The following is a 16,249-nucleotide window of genomic DNA, read 5'->3' as shown; positions in this document are numbered from 1 at the left end:
CGGGCCCTCTAGATTTCCGGTGGCTGTTTAAACAAGTGATGGGTAGGACATGTGTTCACAAAATGACCCTTCTTGCCACAACAGAAACACACTTCCCCCTTATGATGGATTAATGCAAGTTTGCTGGATTGGGATGCCGCACCCACTTGCATGGGTCCACAGTAGAATCAGTACTAACCACGCACAAACTTGGACCTCCCGTCCCCAGAGGTGACTCCCTATGTCTCTGGCGAAGATGGCAATCAACCCGGATTGCCAGAGACATGGCTGCCTCATGGGAGTCAGGAGTCTCATAGAGAGCTAACTCATCCCTTACTCTCACAGAGAGACCCTCGAAGAACTGACTACGGAGGGCTGGGTCATTCCATCTAGAGTCGGTGGCCCACCACCAGAACTCGGAGCAGTATTCCTCTGCCAGATGGTATCCTTGCTGAAGATGGCGCAGAGATGACTCAGCCGAGGAGATGCGATCAGGTTCATCATACACCAAGTCCAAAGCCTGAAAAAAGCCCTCTACTGTCTGGAGTGACTGTGAGTCAGATGGGAGAGAAAATGCCCTTGCTTGTGGGTCCCCCAGCAGGAGTGAGATAAAAGTCCCCACCCGTTGCTCCTCTGTACCAGAGGATACCGGACGCATCCGGAAATATAGGTTACAGGCCTCACGGAACACAACAAACTTGTCCCGCGCACCAGAGAACCTGTCTGGCAGTGCGACCTTGGGCTCCACAATGGTTTGCCTGGAGGGAGAGACCCCACACCAGATATAACAGGGTGCTGTGAAACCACCGTGCGTAAATCCACCACCTCCAAAGTGAGCTGCTGCAACTGCCATGTCAGCGCTGTTATAGGATCCATCATGCATCAGAAAAAGGCTTTCGGTCTGAGTTAATGTCACGATAGGACTGATGAGTAAACTGGGACTAGGGGCACCTTTCCTGGCCCTACCACTAGGGGGTGCCCTAGCTCGCCCTGTTTCCCGGGATACCTGAGATGGTATCTCAGGCTCCGCCCTTGCCCTGTCTCCTAGCTGCAGCCCTGCATTTGTCCCTTTCCCCCACCCGGGGAAGAGAGGCGCTACCGTATACCGCTGTACACTAACCCGACAGACAGGGGAACAAAGACAAGGGTAAAAGAAAATTCCACTCGCACAAAATATACTCTTACAAATAACGGGACGGGGAAGAAAATAAGGCAGGTAAGGATTAGGAATTTCCAAGTGTACAAACCAAGCAACAGTCGCACAATAAAGTCCTCCAGCTCTCCAAACACCAGCTCCTCACTCTCCAGATCTACGCAGAAAGTGCTAACTCAGACAAGGACCTGGCCAGAAGGCCTAGCTTTTATAGGAGAGAGGAGTGGCTAACCGAGCACAGCTGAATGCAGGGATTTCCACATGGCCGATTAACCCCTGTCCTGCTGAAAGAAAACAAACATGTGGCGCCCCAAGGCCCTGGTCGTCACAGTGGTATTGCTTTCCTCCAGGGGAGAGTGATGCTATGTTTGGAGGCAAGGAAGGATAACTGCATCCAGGTATCACAAACATGCAACACATTCATACTCCAGGCCACCAGGGGGAGCTTTTGATCCTATTTATTAGGTGACTCCCCATATATATATAACTGGTAGTCTGTAGGGAAAGTTAGTCAGTTCCTGTCAGAGAGACAGAGGGGAAGGAAGCAAAAAGATGTGCTAGAGAGAGAGATTGCCAGAAGGGAGCTTGTCGAGAAACATCAGCTAGGCGGAGCTGGTACGATAGGAGAATAGCTGCGCAGACGTGGGGGTCTGCAGCACCTGGCAGAAAAAAGAAACTGAGAAGGAAAGAACATCAGCAGAGTTAGTTCCAGACATCAGTCTGAGGAGGACAGAGGGTCCATGGAGCTGTGCATGCCCTCAGAGCTGCAGCTCCCAGAAAGAGACATTTTGAAAGCAGAATTGTATTGCAGCGAGCGTGAAGGAAGGCAAAGGAGAGAATACCAGAAGGGGACCAGCCCCGAACAGGCTGCCTCCTTCTGAGGCGCAGAACACCGGTAGCCGGAACAACGAGGTAGTAAGGACCTCTACACCTTACTTCAGAGACCGTCAGGACAGCTAATTGCAGGTTACCTGTCCGCACCTACACCCAGGAGGCACGGTGACACCCCACAGAGCCGGGTTATCTAAGAGACCCTATAAACAGGCTCAAGTCACCAGTCATATGGGCTTTGTCCTATCCTATACGGGGGACAGAGAGAGAGAGAAACACCACATCTGTGAGGACCTTACGAGAGGCTTAGCAGTAAGGGACTACATCACTACAGCGCAAGGGAAGGCTATTGATTTCCACCTGGACAAGGGGACTCTGGACTTGCCTCCGAACCGGCCGGACTCTGCCTGCCCTGTGGTCTGGTGCCCTGGACTGTGGATGCTGAAGTCTTCAGTAAAGGTAAAGAGACTGCAACCTTGTGTCCTCGTTCTTCACTGCGCCATTCACCATTCACCATCTACATACTGGAAAGCCCTGGGGATATACACTCACTGGCCACTTTATTAGGTACACCTGTCCAACTTCTTGTTAACACTTAATTTCTAATCAGCCAATCACATGGCGGCAACTCAGTGCATTTAGGCATGTAGACATGGTCAAGACAATCTCCTGCAGTTCAAACCGAGCATCAGTATGGGGAAGAAAGGTGATTTGAGTGCCTTTGAACGTGGCATGGTTGTTGGTGCCAGAAGGGCTGGTCTGAGTATTTCAGAAACTGCTGATCTACTGGGATTTTCACGCACAACCATCTCTAGGGTTTACAGAGAATGGTCCGAAAAAGAAAAAAAATCCAGTGAGCGGCAGTTCTGTGGGTGGAAATGCCTTGTTGATGCCAGAGGTCAGAGGAGAATGGGCAGACTGGTTCGAGCTGATAGAAAGGCAACAGTGACTCAAATCGCCACCCGTTACAACCAAGGTAGGCCTAAGAGCATCTCTGAACGCACAGTGCTTCGAACTTTGAGGCAGATGGGCTACAGCAGCAGCAGACCACACCGGGTACCACTCCTTTCAGCTAAGAACAGGAAACTGAGGCTACAATTTGTACAAGCTCATCGAAATTGGACAGTAGAAGATTGGAAAAACGTTGCTTGGTCTGATGAGTCTCGATTTCTGCTGCGACATTCGGATGGTAGGGTCAGAATTTGGCGTAAACAACATGAAAGCATGGATCCATCCTGCCTTGTATGGAGCATCTTTGGGATGTGCAGCCGACAAATCTGCGGCAACTGTGTGATGCCATCATGTCAATATGGACCAAAGTCTCTGAGGAATGCTTCCAGCACCTTGTTGAATCTATGCCACGAAGAATTGAGGCAGTTCTGAAGGCAAAAGGGGGTCCAACCCGTTACTAGCATGGTGTACCTAATAAAGTGGCCGGTGAGTGTACTTCACCTGTGGGAAGGTATACCATCTAGCTGCCATAACATTACCCCAGCGGACCCCTTAAAGCAGCGTCGGTCACCCTGACCGAATACCACAGGTGGCGTCACGAACACAAACTTTATCCCTTTAAAGACCTTTCCCTTTTATACGGACCTCCCAGGGCCACAGACCGGGTCAGCCACCGTGACATCCCCCTGTGAACCGCAGGACCCGGTACCGAGTAACCCCTTGCCCTGATGGGGCGCTCCAAACTCATTTAATACACCGGAGGAGTGCTTCTTCTCAGCAGCGAAGCAGAAGTCATCAGTTGCTGCGGTCTTCTGGCACTGCTCTGTCACGGTAACTCTGTGACAATATCAGCGCAAGGCATGCAGGCACTGTATGTGGGTATATAGATATCATTGCATGCATCAAGAGGGTCCATTCCATTACTGTCTGCTGCTGCCTATTACATATATATCTAGCTGCAGGTACCAGTGGCTAGGAAGAAATCTTTTGGCATCTTAATCTGGACTCTTTTATTCCAAAGCAACCCAGAGCCCCCCCGCCCCTTTTTTTTTTTTGCTTGTTCACATATTGGAAATTCTGGTTTCTCTGGCAGACCCCTGATCTCTCTGTGGGCTACAAATTTGGGCATTTCAGGCCTCCATTCCACCGTATTTGCTGTCTGTTACCCTCATTCTATACAGTATTTTGGGGTAAAAAAAAAAAAACAGGCCACATATTGGACATTGTGGTTTCTCTATCAGACCCCTGATCTCTCTGTGGGCTACAAATTTGTGCATTTCAGGCCTCCATTCCACTGTATTTGCTGTCTGTTACCCTCTTTCTATACAGCATTTTATGGTAAAAAATACAAAAATACAGGCCATATATTGAACAGTGTGGTACCTCTGTCAGACCCCTGATCTATCTGTGGGCTACAAATTTGTGCATTTCAGGCCTCCATTTCACTGTATTTGCTGTCTGTTACCCTCTTTCTATACAGCATTTTATGGTAAAAAATACAGGCCACATATTGAACAGTGTGGTACCTCTGTCAGACCTCTGATCTATCTGTGGGCTATAAATTTGGGAATTTCAGGCCTCCATTCCATTGTCTTTGCTGTCTGCTACCCTCATTCTATACAGTATTTTGATGGGGGAAAAACAGGCCACATATTGGACATTGTGCTTTCTCTGTCAGACCCCTGATCTATCTGTGGGCTACACATTCGGGCATTTCAGGCCTCCATTCCACTGTCTTTGCTGTCTGTTGCCCTCGTTCTATACAGTATTTTGGGGTAAAAAAACCAGGACACATATTGGACATTGTGGTTTCTCGGTCAGACCCCTGATCTATATGTGGGCTACAAATTCGGGCATTTCAGGCCTCCATTCCATTGTAGTTGCTGTCTGTTATCCTCGTTTTATACAGTATTTTGGGGTAAAAAAAACAGGCCACATATTGGACATTGTGGTTTCTCTATCAGACCCCTGATCTATTTGTTGGCTACAAATTTGTGCATTTCAGGCCTTCATTACACTGTATTTGCTGTCTGTCATCCTCGTTCTTTACAGTGTTTTGGTGGGAAAAAAAACAGGCCACATATTGAATATTGTGGTTTCTGTCAGACACCTGATATGTGGGCTGCCAATTTGGGCATTTCAGGCCTCCATTACAATATATTTGCTGTCTGTCATCCTCGTTCTTTACAGTGTTTTGGTGGAAAAAAAAACAGGCCACATGTTGGACATTGTGGTTTCTGTCAGACCCCTGATATGTGGGCTGCAAATTTGGGCATTTCAGGCCTCCATTCCACTGTATTTGCTGTCTGTTACCCTCATTCTATACAGTATTTTAGGGTAAAAAATACAGGCCACAAATTGGACATTGTGGTTTCTCTGTCAGACCCCTGATCTATCTGTGGGCTGCAAATTTGGGCATTTCAGGCTTCCATTCCACTGTATTTGCTGCCTGTTACCCTCGTTCTATTCAGTATTTTTGGGGTAAAAAATACAGGCCACATATTAGACATTGTGCTTTCTCTGTCAGACCCTTGATCTATCTGTGGGCTACAAAATTGGATATTTCAAGCCTCCATTCCTCTGTCTTTGCTGTCTGTCACCCTCATTCTATACACTATTTTGGTGGGGGAAAAAACACAGGCCACAAATTGGATATTGTGGTTTCTGTCAGACCCCTGATATGTGGGCTACAAATTTGGGCATTTCAGGCATCCATTCCACTGTATTTACTGTCTGTTACCCTCGTTCTATACAGTATTTTGGGGTAAAACATACAGGCCACATAGTGAACAGTGTGGTACCTCTGTCAAACCCCTGATCTATCTGTGGGCTACAAATTTGTGCATTTCAGGCCTCCTTTCCACTGTATTTGCTGTCTGTTAGGCTAGGTTCACATTGCGTTAGGGCAATCCGTTTAGCGCTAGCGCTAGCGGATTGCGCTAACGCAATGTTTATTTAAGGGCCGTGTTAGGGGTCGCGTTAACGTCCCCACTCTCGCAGATCCCCGATCTGCGAGAGCGGGGAACGGACCTCGGGCGCGCCGCGGACGCTGCAAGCAGCGTCCGAGGCGCGTCACAGAAGAACGGCACATCACTAGCGCGAGCCGAAAAAGGCACGCGCTAGTGATGCGCTGCAGGAGAAATTGACATTGCTGTCAATGGGCACGCTAACGGCCCCGTTGCACAGCGTTAATTGCGACATTTTCGCCGTGCAACGCTGTCCGTTAGCGTGCACACATTAACGCAATGTGAACCCAGCTTTACCCTCGTTCTATTCAGTATTTGGGGGTAAAAAAATGTAGGCCAAATATTGGACATTGTGGTTTCTCTGTCAGACCCCTGATCTATCTGCGGGCTACAAATCTGTGCATTTCAGGCCTCCATTCCATTGTATTTACTGTCTGTTACCCTCATTCTATACAGTACTTTGGGGTAAAAAATACAGGCCACATATTGGACATTGTGGTTTCTCTGTCAGACACCTGATCTATCTGTGGGCTACAAATTTGGGCATTTCAGGCCTCCATTCCACTGTATTTGCTGTCTGTTACCCTCGTTCTATTCAGTATTTTGGGGTAAAAAATACAGGCCATATATTGGACATTGTGGTTTCTCTGTCAGACCCCTGATCTATCTGTGGGCTACAAATTTGTGCATTTCAGGCCTCCATTCCACTGTATTTGCTGTCTGTCACCCTCGTTCTATACAGTATTTTGGTGGGGGAAAAAACAGGCCACATATTGGACATTGTGGTTTCTGTCAGACCCCTGATATGTGGGCTGCAAATTTGGGCATTTCAGGCCTCCATTCCACTGTATTTGCTGTCTGTTACCCTCATTCTATACAGTATTTTAGGGTAAAAAATACAGGCCACATATTGGACATTGTGGTTTCTCTGTCAGACACCTGATCTATCTGTGGGCTACAAATTTGGGCATTTTAGGCCTCCATTCCACTGTATTTGCTGTCTGTTACCCTCGTTCTATTCAGTATTTTGGGGTAAAAAATACAGGCCATATATTGGACATTGTGGTTTCTCTGTCAGACCCCTGATCTATCTGTGGGCTACAAATTTGTGCATTTCAGGCCTCCATTCCACTGTATTTGCTGTCTGTTACCCTCATTCTATACAGTACTTTGGGGTAAAAAATACAGGCCACATATTGGACATTGTGGTTTCTCTGTCAGACCCCTGATCTATCTGTGGGCTACAAATTTGGACATTTCAGGCCTCCATTCCTCTGTCTTTGCTGTCTGTTACCCTCATTCTATACAGTACTTTGGGGTAAAAAATACAGACCACATATTGGACATTGTGGTTTCTCTGTCAGACCCCTGATCTATCTGTGGGCTACAAATTTGGACATTTCAGGCCTCCATTCCTCTGTCTTTGCTGTCTGTCACCCTCGTTCTATACAGTATTTTGGTGGGGGAAAAAACAGGCCACATATTGGACATTGTGGTTTCTGTCAGACCCCTGATATGTGGGCTACAAATTTGGGCATTTCAGGCATCCATTCCACTGTATTTACTGTCTGTTACACTCGTTCTATACAGCATTTTGGGGTAAAAAATGCAAAAATACAGGCCACATAGTGAACAGTGTGGTACTTCTGTCAGACCCCTAATCTATCTGTGGGCTATAAATTTGTGCATTTTAGGCCTCCATTCCACTGTATTTGCTGTCTGTTACCCTCGTTCTATTCAGTATTTTGGGGTAAAAAAAATACAGGCCACATATTGGACATTGTGGTTTCTCTGTCAGACCCCTGATATATCTGTGGGCTACAAATTTGGGCATTTCAGGCCTCCATTCCTCTGTCTCCATTCCTCTTTCTATACAATATTTTTGGGTAAAAAATACAGGCCACATATTGAACAGCGTGGTACCTCTGACAGACCCCTGATTTATCGGTGGGCTACAAATTGTGGCATTTGAGATCTCCTTTGAACTGGCTTTGCTTTGTCTTACCCTAGTTATTAACAAAAGTTACAAAAATTACCTACATTCCAGAGAATTAAAACTGTGTTTTTTACTCACACTGATCACATATAAGTTTGCTCCAAATTCAGCCATTTGTAGTGAGCGTGGAAAATATTGTAGTAGTCATTTTAAAATGGGCAAGGCGCGTGGCAAGGGACTGGGAAGTGGATGTGATGCTGATGGTGCATGCAGAGGCTGAGGCTGTAGACGAACTGAAAGTGGGCCGCCAAACCCACATCTTCTTGCTCGACCTTCCTATCCCAATTACTAGGGGACCGCAGCACACACTATTAAACCCAGAGCAGTGTCAAAAGGTTGTTGGTTGTATAGCTAATAACGCTTCCAGTCACTTTGCCATCACCACCACGTCTTCCACATGGTCAAGTCTGAGTAGCCGTTTGTTTGGACTGCATATTACTCACCCTGATCCTCCTTCCTCCCACCATGCTGAGTGCCCGGAGACAACTGATCCCATACTTGGACATTCCGAAGAGCTGTTCACTTTTCCATTTATAGATTCAGGACTCTCGCCCGGTCAACTTGAAGCGGTGCAAGATGAGATCGCATGTAGCAATGCCCAAATATTTGAGAAACCGCAGTCACACAAAGGTGATGATGGGAAAGTGTCACAAGAGGTGGATGATGATGAGACACAATTGCCAGAAAGTCAGGAGGAGGACCAGGGTGTGGATGTTGAAGACGAGGTGTTGGATGATATAGTAACTGACCCAACCTGGCAGGAGGACATGCAGAGCAAGGACAGCAGCACACTTGGGGAAGGAGGCATAGCACTCCAACAGGCAGGAAGAAGCAGTGTGGTGGCCATAGACAGAAGGCGTGCATACGTTCCCCGTAACACCAACATGACTGAAGTTGCCATTCCAACTGTTAGGTTTTCCCGAGTCTGGTTGTTTTTTAAAGACTCTGCCGATAACCCCAAACAGGCCATTTGCACCACCTGTCATGCCCACATCAGCAGGGGTAGCAAAACTACCAGCCTGACCACCACCAGCATGATCAGGCACATGGCATCAAATCACCCGACTTTGTGGGCCGAACCCCAGGCTCCAGGAACAGTGTGTGCGGGTGACACCACTGCTTCTTCCACTGTTGTGTATGCAAGCCAATCCCGTCCAAGGTGCATGCGAAGATGCCTCGTGCCCTGCACCTGTTGTTGCCCACAGTCTGCTAGCACCATCATCAAGCACATCCAAGTCCTTGTCCCAGCGCAGACTTCAGTAGTCAATACCCCAGTCATTGGAACGCAGGCCACAGTACTAAATTCACACATTTCTCGTCTGCTTGCTCTCGAAATGTTGCCTTTTAGGCTCATGCAGACAGAAGCTTTCCACAACCTGATGGCGGCGGCTGTCCCACGGTACTCGGTCCCCAGCCGCCACTATTTCTCCCAGTGTGCCATACCAACATTACACCAGCACGTGTCCAACATTACCCGTGCCCTCAACAATGCTGTTACTGGGAGAGTCCACCTAATCATTGACATGCGGACAAGTGCTTGTGGGCAGGGATGGTGCATCTCACTGACGGCACACTGGGTTAGCATAGTGGAAGCCGGGACCCAGTCTGACCTTGGGATGGAACACATCCTTCTGACGACAAGGATTTCGGGCCCTATGTCAATCAATGTTGCCCGCACAGTCTACAGCTCCTGCACTTCCTCCTCCTCCCCTTCAGCCTCCATCTGTGAAATGAGCACATCAGTTACAAGCTGGAAGCACTACAGCACTGCCTCAGCCAAGCGGCAACAGGTTGTGCTGAAGCTAATCTGCTTAGGTGACAAACTGCACAATGCTGAGGAGTTGTGGACACATCTGAAAGAGCAGTCACATTTGTGGTTGACACCGCTGAACCTACAACCAGGCATGGTCGTGTGTGACAATGGGCTAAACCTGGTGGTGGCTCTGAAGCGAGGTGAGCTCACACACATACCATGCATGGCCCATGTGCTTAACCTCACCATTCAATGGTTTCTCAAAACCTACCCGGAGCTGCGGCATCGGCTTGTGAAAGTACGCCACCTGTGTGCCCATTTTAGAAAGTCAGCTACAGCTTCAGCTGCCCTTGCCGTGCTTCAGCAGCATTTGCAGCTTCCGGCTTACCGACTGGTGTGTGATGTCCCCACACGTTGGAACTCTACACTGCATATGTTGGAAAGGATTTGCGAGCAGAAGAGAGCAGTTGTTGACTACCAGTATCAACAAAGCCGTCGTTATTCAGTTCAGACTCACACATATGACCTCAGAAGTGGAAATGAATGTCAGACATTTTGTACCATCCTACAAACATTGAGGAATCCACCAAGATTGTGAGTGGCGATAACACCATAATTAATGTCACCATCCCGCTTCTCTGCATTCTGAAAAGCTCTCTGCTCACAATGAAAGAGGATGCATTGCAGGCGGAGCACGAGGACATGGAGCAAGGAACTGTACAGAGTGATTACACACAGCCCAGCCTCATGTCATCCCAGCATGGATTGGTGGACAATGAGGAGGAAGAACAGGAGCTACTTTCATGCGCTATAGACAGTACTACAAGCACAACTGTCATACCGTATGTTCAGTGTGGATGGCCTGAGAACAGGGAAGAGGAGGAGGAAGACAGCATAGTCAGTCATCCTGTTGGTGAGGACATGGAAGTATTGCCTGTTAGCAGTCTGGCATGCATGAATGACTTTATGTTGCAATGCCTTTCCCATAACCCTCGCATTATCAAAATTTTCGGTGACACTCATTACTGGTTGGTGACTAGAGATGAGCGGTGTTCGAGTCGAACTGTTCACCAATTTCAAATTCGAGCTGTTTTGGGCGGTGTTCGAGCCGTTCGATGAACCCGAGCAATTTGCTTAAAATTCGGCTGTTCGAGTTTCTGTTCGATAACTGTTCGTTCACCAAAAGCCTAGCTTGATTTGCACATTAAAACTGTTTATCATTGTTAATGGACTGTTTCAGTGTATAGTGGGCAGAAGGGGGGGGGGGCGGGGGAAGGATAGATCTGTGCTGAAATAACGCCGATCTCCATTTTTTTTTCTTTCCCGCATTTACAGAGGGGCGGTGCAGTCTCTCAGCCTAGCAGCAGTGCGCACACACACAGCAATGTGCATGTGATGCAGACAAGCAAGGGCATGTGTCATTGGCTGTGTATGTCACATGTCACTCCTTGCCCAATGAGAACCAGCCATTTGCCCCGTCGTCACCATTTCCTCACTGCTGCAGCTTAGTGTTAGGCGGCACCGCTGCTGCTGTGGGCGCTATACAGTCAAAGAGTCTTTTTTTGCCAGCAAATTTTCTGAGAGATAGGTTTAGGGAGTCGGGAGTTGGGACTAATTGTAATATCAGTCCTTTTTAGGGTAGGTTGCAGCAGTTCATAGCACTGTTTGCCAGGCAGGTCTGAGCCAGTGCTGTGCAAGTGTTAGTCACAGCATTTGGTGTAATCCAGCTCAGCCAATCCTTTTGGGCTAGTAGCATTGTCTGATAGTCATCTGAGTAGCCCGCCTGTGAAGCTTTCTACACCGCCTGTGTATCTCAATTTTTATGGCATCTAACCCAGTAAATCGTTTTGGGGTTTTGGGCTTAGTAGCAATGTCTGCACGTCAGCAGAGTAGCCCGCCAGTGAAACAAACTATACCGCCTGTGTATCTCTATTTTCACTGCATATAATCCAGTTGATAGTTTTGGGCCTAGTAGCATTGTCTGCACGTCAGCAGAGTAGCCCGCCTGTGAAGCTAGCTACACCGCCTGTGTATCTCAATTTTTACAGCATCTAACCCAGTAAATTGTTTTGGGGTTTTAGGCTTAGTAGCAGTGTCTGAACGTCAGCAGAGTAGCCCGCCTGTGAAACTAACTATACCGCCTCTGTATCTCTATTTTCACTGCATCTAATCCGGTTAATAGTTTAGGGCCTAGGAGCAGTGTCTGCACGTCAGCAGAGTAGCCCGCCTGTGAAACAAACTATACTGCCTGTGTATCTCAATTTTTACTGCATCTAATCCAGTTAATAGTTTTGGGCCTAGGAGCAGTGTCTGCCCTGTCCGACGAGCCCTGGTGCAATACGTTATGACGTATAGCCTGGGCCAATGAGCTCAAGAGGTGGGGCAAATCACGCTGCAGGAGTGGTCTCAGATCAGGGACCTATGCACCCTTCTGCACAGTTTTGAAATAGCAACAAAGATGTTTAGTGCTGACGATGCCATTATCAGCATGACCATTCTGGTGATTTACATGCTGGAGCACACCTTACACAGTGTTCGGAGTCAGTTGGTGGAACAAAAGGAGGAGGAGGAACAGGAGGAGTCGTATGCGGAAGGGATCATATCTCCAAGGTCAAGAAGGTTGGCAGCACCAAGGCGGCTGGCATTGGAGGCTGGGGGAGAGGGATTACCGAGGGCGCATGGTAGCAGCCAAACTGTTGAGGAAGGTGTAGGAGGCGAGGAAGAAGTGGAGGACAAACTGGCGCTGGGCATGGAAGACTCATCAGATGAAGGAGACCTTGATCAAATTTTCCTGTGCGAGGTTGGGGGGAGAGGGCAGATGAAGGAAGCATGATTCTCACCTCGCCAGCACCAAGACAACAAGGACTTGGTCCTTCTGGATGCGCAAGACATATGAGTGCCTTCTTGCTGCACTACCTGCAACATGACCCTCGGATTGTTAGAATCTGAAGTAATGCTGACTACTGGGTTGCCACACTCTTAGATCCCCGGTACAAAAGCAAATTTGGCAAAATAATTCCTGCCATAGAAAGGGATTCACGCATGCAGGAGTATCAGCAGAGACTGTTACAGAATCTAACATCTGCTTTTCCACAAAACACCAGTGGTGCACGTAGTCAATCTCTGAGTTCTAACTTGCCAACCGTGGGACTATCGAGTCATCACTCTAACCATAACAGTAACATCGTATTTGGTGGTAACAGCAATTTTTTCCAATCGTTTCAAGATTTTTTTAGACCATCCTTTGCAAGGCCACAGGAGACAAGAAGTCTGACGCACAGCCAACGCCTAGAGAGGATGGCACAAGAGTATCTCCAAGTTAACATCGATGCCATGACTGTGGAACTGGAACCTTGCTCATTTTGGGCTTCCAATCTTGAAAAATGGCCTGAGCTCGCCACTAACGCCTTGGAGATCTTGTCGTGCCCCGCTGCCAGCGTTCTCTCTGAACGTGTGTTCAGCGCTGCTGGTGGTGTGCTGACAGATAAGTGCATGCGGCTGTCCAGTGACAATGTAGACAGACTAACGTTCATCAAGATGAACAAATCCTGGATCCGCAAGGACTTTTCTACAAAAACCGCACGAAGAAAGAAAGCAGCAAGCAGTCCGATTCATATAAATATACAAAATTCTTTATTAATAATAAGACCAAGAAAAAACATGACAAGGGGAAGTCATCCCTGTGCAAAAAACAGCATGTATCAATAGGGACAGGGTATAGGTTACTAAGGTATACATCTAACCATTTACTTGCCGGTAACAATCATCTCTACTACGTATCCTGTATCAAAATACCCACATCTGATATAGTAAGGACTTAGTGTCCACAGAAATAACAGGGGAGCTTTAATACATCAGAGCGTCCAAAGTGTACATACCGGTCAGTATAAGGATGTGTCAGGCTGGATTAGCACCTCACCCTCGTCCACCCCGACGTACGTTTCGGCGGATGCCTTTATCAAGGGGTACATCGGTATAGTGCTGGGCTACATGTATAAATAGGGAGAAGGGGCACACAATCTACATGGACGAACCAATCACATCGGATTGCCTCCTGAGTGCACTCAGAGTACACCTGACGCCACATAACAAGCAGCACATGGGGCCCCATGTGCTCCTGAGATGTCAGCGTCATGGCGCCGAGGACGGAGGGAGCAGTTCCGGGATAACGTGCGGATATACGCACATGCGCACATCGTATGAAAATATCACTATATAGAGGAGACCGCCGCAGAGCCCACACTGTGCGGCCATGTTACTGTAGTCTGGCATATACTAGAATCAGTGTTGCCAGACACTAGAGGATTACATTACTGCATCAGAAAATAATAGCGGCGGCCATTTTCTAGTAGTCCAACATGCACAATAGGAGATACGCTGGCACATTGGTACAAGATACAGCGCAGCTGCAGTGGTAAGTAAATGGTCAATTGAATAGACTACAAAGAATATAGCAGTACTCCATATACCAGCGCATCCCATTGATTGAAAAAACTATGATCAAACAATATAATCTATGAATTGGAACAGTCCATGTAGATCAATACAATCAAAAGAAAAGGGTAAACCAAAGAAAGAAATAAAATACCAGGGAAAAAGAGAAAAAATAAAACCAAAGAAAACCACCACAAAAATTGAAAAAAACTTATGTATAGAAATAAAACCTTGTTAGGAGGAAGTGGAAAAATCTACAAAAATTAACATAAAATCCCCAATAGTGTATGGCTACATTCCTCACAATGTTCAAAGACAGTATCTCAAACCGGGGGACCATTCTCTATTGTAGATAGCATCATTCAACCGTGGCAGATGTAGAGATGGTCAAAAGTCCATATTTTTCAAACTAAATAGATATGCAAATCCATATAATAATCAAAATAAACATAAATATAGTCCAAATGGATTTCTTCGACCATAGTAGTCACAGTATGCCTGTTGATTCCACAATGTCGATGGATAGAAGATGTTTATATAGATATCCTTCCCGGGAGATAGCCAAATGTACGTCCATATGTGCCACACGATTAATACTGAAAATCAAAAATATGCCATTAAAAACCGATTAAAACCAAGTACATGCGGAGACATGCAGAGGGAAATACAGCGCAAACAACCGGCGGACTACAGAAATGGGGCGAATGAAATATTCTCGTTGAGGCCCTCCGGGTGGATAGTATGGAGACGCCAAATCCATTGCGTCTCCAGTCTACCCAACCTCTTCGAAAGTTGACCCCCTCTAATATTTATTTTTAGGGTATCAATGCCCCTAACTCTCAACAATGATGCATTGCAACCATGGAACTCCTTGAAGTGTCTGGGCAATGTATCAAGCTTGGATGTATCCGTGTGGCCGGAGGCCGCCTGTATCCCCAGGACATGTTCCCTAATGCGGACTTTCATCTGGCGGGTGGTTAAACCCACGTAGATGAGTCCGCATGGGCAGGTGGCATAGTATACTACATATCGTGTAGTACATGTAATATAAGATCTAATAGAGTATGTCCTAGAGCCCCTAGAGTCAATAAAAGTGCCACAAGTATCCACATTGGGGCAGGCGACACAGCGGCCACACGGATAGCATCCAACCCTGGGAGCAGATCTCCCCAGAAAGGTAGGAGGGAGCTGACTAACATGATGACTCCGTACCAAACAGTCCCGAAGATTCCTAGCGCGTCTAAATGTCATCAGAGGTCGAATAGGAAGGAACTTACCAATAATTGGGTCCACCTTTAATATAGGCCAAGCTTTCTCCAGGGACCGGCGTATCTGATTTGATTGGCTGCTAAAGGTAGTGATAAATCTAGTTTTTGCATCAGAGGACGATCGTATAGGGGGGCCATATATCAATGTATCTCGAGGGGTATGTTTAGCTCTTAAATATGCTCTTTTTATGGACCTCCCACTATATCCACGTTCCCTGAATCTTAGGGACAGTTCCTCTGCCCGTTTTTCAAAGTCAATCATACTAGAGCATATGCGCCTTAGACGGAGGAACTGCCCCACCGGGATAGATTTTACCATATGTTTTGGATGTCCAGAGGTGGCGTGTAGTAGGGTATTGGTAGATGTTTTTTTGCGGAATATATCCGTATTCAAAATACCCCCACTGTTTTTCTTAATCGTGACATCCAAACAGTCTATAGAGTCAACATCAGACACAAAGGTAAGGTGAATGTTAAGGTCATTACTGTTCAGGAGGGACATGAACTGCGTAAGGTCGACGGATGTGCCCTGCCAGATAAAGAAGATATCATCGATGTAGCGTGTCCAAAGAGGGACACGCTCAATCGATCCCTGTTCATCTGACAGGGGAAGGTCCCTCTCCCACAGCCCCAGGAAGAGACCAGCATATGCGGGCGCAAAAGCAGCCCCCATAGCGGTCCCCTGGAGCTGTAGGTAGAAGGACCCTTTGAATACAAAGAAATTGTGGGTGAGGGTGAACTCTAGAAGTTCCAGCAGAAGCGCTCTCATACCATTGGAAAGTGAGGTTTTATTTTTTCTCTTTTTCCCTGGTATTTTATTTCTTTCTTTGGTTTACCCTTTTCTTTTGATTGTATTGATCTACATGGACTGTTCCAATTCATAGATTATATTGTTTGATCATAGTTTTTTCAATCAAT

Source organism: Ranitomeya variabilis, chromosome 5, assembly GCF_051348905.1.
Source record: "Ranitomeya variabilis isolate aRanVar5 chromosome 5, aRanVar5.hap1, whole genome shotgun sequence".
In the NCBI taxonomy this organism is placed as follows: Eukaryota; Metazoa; Chordata; class Amphibia; order Anura; family Dendrobatidae; genus Ranitomeya; species Ranitomeya variabilis.
The sequence above is the reverse complement of the archived record's forward strand: the minus strand, read 5'-3'. Positions refer to the sequence as shown.